The 6,333-nt window shown below is 39.4% G+C and overlaps 1 long non-coding RNA gene across 1 annotated transcript; it reads right to left on the reverse strand.

Moving 5' to 3' along the window:
• Positions 1-1,294: 1,294 nt before the first annotated feature.
• Positions 1,295-6,094, reverse strand: LOC148803006 (uncharacterized). The gene is made up of 2 exons (XR_016070648.1): positions 5,255-6,094; positions 1,295-2,055 (listed from the first exon to the last, which is right to left on the reverse strand). It is a non-coding gene; the product is annotated as an uncharacterized LOC148803006 (long non-coding RNA).
• Between the last annotated feature and the right edge of the window lie 239 nt (positions 6,095-6,333).

Consider the following 6,333-nt stretch of genomic DNA (forward strand, 5'->3'; position numbering starts at 1 on the left):
ATACTCTCTTGACGCCTCCCTGTTCTTGCCACCCTGTTTGCCAGTTCGATCTCCACTTGTGGGAGAAGTCAAGATTGGATCTTGACATCAGTCCTTTGAGAAAGGATTGAAAGGAAGCTGTGCTCACGTACCATCTTGCTGATTCTTGCGAATGACAGAGTTCTTGGAGAAGAACACTGCTGATTCTACTCCACCTGCACTGCGCCATTTTCAGTGGGAGCAGTCTTTGGATCCTTCCTTGGGTGTGAACACCTTCGTTGGGAGATATTACTTCTCCGTATCAGGTATAATCCTTCCCACTCCTTTTTGGTTCAGATCTGGTTCAGTTTATGGTTCAGAATTCCCAGTTGAAGGGAGAGAAAAATTTTAGAAATTCGCCCCCTTCTTCTTTGAAGATGGGTAGATCACAATCTGAGTTCACCCTTTTAGGTGAATGATCCTTCATTTGCTTTGCCTCCTTCCTTAAACGACAGGTGGTCCTCTCAATTTTGGGGTTGTACTCGAGTTCACCTCGTTGAGAAGCATGAGTCATAAAACAAGAAGGTTAACAAAATGAACGTCATAGCTAAGAAATTAAAGCTACTCCCCGGCAACGGCGCCAAAATTTTGACGGGTTTGTCGAAGCCCTCAAAATTAGTACTAGTTCCACAATAAGATATTTGCAGTAAAAGTGGTATTAGGTCGAATCCCACAGGGAGCTAACAGTAATCTCTTAGCCGAATGGATAATATTACTGAGTGGGAAAATTAAATACTGAAATTAAAAGAAGAAATAACAAACTTAAACAAACAAGAGAAATCAGTCTTACCGAATTCTGGTTTAGGGGTTCGGTTTAGCCAATTGGCCATCGATCATAGGTATCCCTGGAAATCGTGCAATTCAAGCATTTAACCTTAGATTTATTAGGATAGCCATAATAAACCTTGTGTTTTCCTAATTCAGTTGATCAAACCCAACATTCGATCAACACTTATCACTACTCAACTGGGTACGATAGCGATCCATATTAACCAGTGATAGCATTAAGATTTGTGAAAACAGTTAAACCAAAACAACAATAATTGAGATAGCTGCAATTATTGAATCTTGTTCCATCGATTCCTTTTAGGTTAAACCATGTCAATACATTGGTCAAAGGCTGTCACGAACATTTGACCCAAAAAAATATTAACCTAATTTCTACTTGTACCACTATTCGTGACAATTATGGATCACCGAAATCATGGATAGCAGTAGGAAAATCAACATTAATTCAGTTTATCAAACTAATTAACATTAACATTCAATGAAAATCTGCACAAGAATCAATGAATACTTGAATTAGAAAACAAGAACTTAAATTAAATATACAACCTCACAATGACTCAATCGAACCTCCCCCCTTGAACCAGAAAAGAGAAGTTTAGCTGCTCATGATCTTCGAACCCACCATGCTTTTCTTCTCTATGGTCGAACTGCTCTCTTGGTAGCTTGAGTTGCTTGGTGATCTCTTGAATCTTGGAGTGAGTGATCCTAGAGCTGGTCCGCCCCCTCTTTATATAGCCAAAGGAGAGGGCTGTTTTCCAACTCCTTCTATGAGATCATCTTATCTTCAGGGAGTCCTGATCTTCTTTGAACTAATCCTATCCTATCTCTTATCTAATTCCCAACCTTCTTATCTTTATAGGATTACATTCAAAATTTAGATCTAATAAGACTTTCTCCCTCCTTGGAGGTTACATTCGAATTAGGACTCTAGGCTCTTGCATCCGAGTTGAGCTTCTCTGATAACTTGGGCTGCTTCCAGGTTCTTCTGCGAGTTGGGCTTCAGTTGTGAAATGGGTCTGGCTACGAACTTGCTCCGACTTCGGGCCCAGTTCGGTACTCGATTCGGACCGAATCTGCGAAAACCCAAAACATAAAAGTTGTGGGTGTTCCTTTCGTCTTTCTAATGCTTCTTGAATTGTCTAATTTGGAGACCGGAATTGAGAGTTATGCCTAGATTACTGACTGTCACCGAAACTGTGCAAAATCACCCGATTTGCCCTGTTTTTTTCCTATTGCCTTCTTTATTGCCTTGAATCGAAATACAAGAGTAATGAGTCCATTTAAGTGCTAAAGTAATGTAAAAAGATGAAAATTAGGGGATAAAAATAGGGTTCTTTTTACTCTCATCATGTAACTTTCCAGTTTTGCCCATCAATCTCCAAGGTACAGGGCAATACTAGAAATCTGGTCCGGTTCAAGTGTTCAAGTAATCCTACACTACGTGTATCTTGAGTCTCACCCTGGCGGCTGAGACAAGCCACCCCAATAGTTGGCAGCACACCAGTGTCAGCCTTGGAAGGATAAATCTCCCCAGACTTATCCAACGGCTGTGAACATTTAAAACCAACACAAGTCTCATTAAGTGTCCAGTTTTAGGGTCTTACACAGAAACATACCACACAACATGAATCAAACATGTACTTTATTTATTTACATTAAATATCAAAAGTACATCAAAATAGATTGAAGGTAAGGGCATACAAAACTGTCTAATACACATGGAAGCCTTCAAGGCCCAGATGATGCTACATGGTTCGTCCGAAGGCCTTATGTGCAAGACTTACATGGCGACCCTTAAAGGTTCGGCCCTAACATGGTACTCGTCCCTTCTACCATGTTCCATAGCAGCATGGGAATAGCTAGAGAGTCAATTTTTGGCACAATTCATAGCAAGCTAAAAACATTGGAAGACTTCGGCAAGCCTCATGCAAGTGCGGCAGAGGAAAGGGGAGTCCCTTAGAGATTACCTAGCACGGTTCAACACCGAAGCACTATAGGTCCAGCACTAGAACCAATTAGTAGCCACCACATCCATTCAACATGGTCTGTGACCATCTCCATTTCGAAGAACCCTCCTCAGACCATAGCTACGCTAATGAGTCACGCCCAGAAGTATATCAATGCAGAGGAAGCACAAACACAACTGAAAGATGAGGAAGAGCGACATGACAAAAAGATGAGGGATACCGATGATCACAAGACAGAGAGGACGGACCGGGACCACAAGAGATAGGATCACCATTCCAACCACAGACCTAGGACACCTCCATCAACCTATAGGAACTTCACACCGACCTAGGACACCTCTACATGGTGATTTCAAAATAAGAATGATTGCAAATAGATGATAAAAAAGAGACAACAATAATAAAGAAAATAACAAGCTTCCATTAGCTTGAAAGGATGTTCTCTTCCATACTCACAGACCAATCCCCTTTTGGATGTAGGGGCCTGAGCAAAAGAGTGAAAGATTGCTCCCTCACCCCTTTTCTATCAAAACCCCCACATTCGGACTTGGTGGAATGTTTTCCCCTTTTTCTTTTGATTTTCCATTTTTATTTGTTATTACTATTATTTTGGGCTTTGGATTTTCCCTATTTTGTACTTTGCTTTTGATTTTTTTATTTTCTTTTCTATTTTGGATTTTTTTCTATTTTTTTTATATCATGACTTTCCTCTTTTTTATTTTGAATTTCCCCCTTTTATGTTTTTTTTTGTATTTAAAATTTTCCCCTTTTTTTGAATTTTGGATTCCTTTTTAATTTTAGTTTTATTCTTTCTTTTTTTTTACCTTTTTCCTTTGTTTTCCTCTTTTAAAAACTTCCCCTTTTATTTTTCCCTCTTCAAATTTTTTTTGGATTTATTATTATACTTTTTTTTTTACTTTTTATTTGATTTCTCATTTTTTTGGAGATTTTGGTTATTTTATTTTTTATTTTTTTTCTTTGTTCCTCTTTTCCTTCCTTTTTTCTTTTTTTCTTTCTCTTTAACTTTTTTTTGGATTTTAGATTTTTAATTTTCATTTGTGTATATTTGTGCTTAACTATACCCTATTGCCCCTTTTGTATTCAATTTGTTTTACTTTTTTTCTTTATTTTGTTTATTTTTTACTCTTGATTTTTTTATTTATTTTTGACCTTTTTATCCCTTTTTTATTTTGATTTTGTGTTATTATTTGATGTGGGTCCCACAAGGGGCATATATGCAAGCAATGTTGAGGTGACTGACAGCCTAACTGACTAAGCTGACACATGTGTACTATGTGGAATGTGATGCATGAGGTTGGAGTGTGACACCTAGATCCATGGTTGAGGTCACCAATCTGCAAACCTCCACCCATGTGGGCTTCTCAGGTTGATGACTAGCTGAGAGCTTTCCACCGGCCTCACCGGGTTCCTAGTCCTGATGGCCCAAGTGTACTGGACTCTCTCCTAATGGATTGATGGGATGCTAAATCTAAATGCAAGATGATGTGAGTAGAGTGTGAATAGCAGATAGAAACAATAGCACACATAAAGCAATAATGAACTATCAAATAAACATCAAGAGAGCAGTTATTATTCTAATAGAAGGAAAACACAAAAGTATGCAATATATACAAAAATGGCAATAAAGCCAAATGGGCCCATGTGGGCCCCACCTATGTCCAAGAACTCCCTAGTGGAGTCACCAGTCTGTGAGCGTCGGAAAATGGCTCACTTTGCTACTTGGGCTGGAAATGGAGTCGCCACCCATCAAATAGATGAAAAGGAGGTGATTGGACCTCTGGGATTAATTTTCAAAGACGGTTTTTGTTTAGATAGTGACTCTAATGCCCGAGGCATTGATTAACCAGTCTGGGTAAGACTTGGATGGGAGACGAAAGGGGTTAGGCACCCCTCTCCCGGGTCCAATAAGTGGGGCCCACATGGTGGTTCCAAAATAAGCATGATTGCAAATAGATGATAAAAAAGAGACAGCAAAAATAAAGAAAATAACAAACTTTCATCAACTTGAACGGATGTTTTCTTCCATACTCACAGACCAATCCCCTTTTGGATGCATGGGCCTGAGCAAAAGAGTGAAAGATTGCTCCCTCACCCCTTTTCTGTCAGAACCCCCACATTCGGACTCAGTGGAATGGTTTGATGAGAGAGGAAGTTAAAACCTCTCCTGCTGCTGGAAAATGTTCATACACATATTTTCATTTGAATTTAATAATCCAAAAAACATAATAGGAAATTATACAAAATGAATACGGTTGCAAAAATATAATGGATAAAAACAAACAAATAAAATAGTCTCATTTGCAAAGACATTCGCAGTTCATTGGTAGTTCAGTGATATACTTCAGTAACTTCGGGTTACTCCGAAAGTTGATTCGGTAGGGGAGCAAACAATAGAAAAAAAAAGGAAAAAGAAGGAAATAGTGAAAAATAAAAAAGAAAAGACGATTAATGGAGCTTACCTGAGTTGGAATTGGATGTCGACCTGAAGACTATCACGGAACAGGGGATACCTCTGATTTGCTTTGAGGTGGGACGAAACAGACAAGAGGAGAAGTTGAGTGCTGCAGTCAATGTGGCCTAGACAGAGGATGTTGCACAATTCTGAAGACTTGATAAAGTCTGATCTGGGCTACACTTCAGATCTGATGCCTGATGAAAATATGGCATGGAAACGATCTACAAAAGGCTACAGTCTACTGTGATTTCAGACTTCCGACGGCTAGCAATCGAACAAAGGCTATCTCTGAATATGAGAATAGTATGGGAACGAAGCCCGTACCCAGATGTAAGTCTTTGATTGATGATGAGGTCTCGAACAATGTGGCAGTGGTTGCTACTATTCAACCAGAGAAATGAGAATGAAGAGGGGATAAGGTCAAATCAAAAGGATTTGGCCATCATTTGTACTACCATTGCAATGAGTTGTAGTGGCAAGAAGGAGACTTCATACGGCATAAGGAGGCGATGCAAAAAAAGACAAAGAGATTGAGAAAGAGAGAGAAAGAGTGAAGATATAAAGAGGAAGAGAGAGAGAGGTAGTTGCGATGCACCGTTGTTGGAAGTTGCAGCAGCAGTGGCAGTAAGATCCAGAAACAAGGGAGGAATACGAGAAGGAGAAAAAGTGAGAAAGAAAAAGAGTAAGAAGAAAAAAAGGAAAGGGAGAAGGAGAAAGAAAGGGAGAATGACAGATCTGGTGGTCAAAGGAGGGAAATCGCCATTGCTTCTCTTCCTTGACGCCGCCTGGGTTGGGTTCGAACGAAGGGGGAGGTGAATAGTATCCCCTTTTTTGTAAACTTCTATCGATTAGGTTAAAAGAGAGTTTTGGTTTTGCTTTTATGATGGGCAGGGGTAATTCTATAACTTTAGGGAAATCTAGGGGTGTTTTTGTAATTTTGTGAAAATTGGGTCAAGTTGGTCAAGGGGCTCAGACATGGGTCCTGGTTCAATGATGGATGGTTTTGGGTCAAAAAATGGAGTGTTGAGATGGATCTGATGGTTGAGAAGGGTTTTGATGAGTACGAACTAATGAGATTGATTG

The sequence above is a fragment of the Nelumbo nucifera genome, chromosome 1 (genome assembly GCF_055504915.1).
Source record: "Nelumbo nucifera cultivar China Antique chromosome 1, China Antique-T2T, whole genome shotgun sequence".
Classification (NCBI taxonomy): Eukaryota; Viridiplantae; Streptophyta; class Magnoliopsida; order Proteales; family Nelumbonaceae; genus Nelumbo; species Nelumbo nucifera.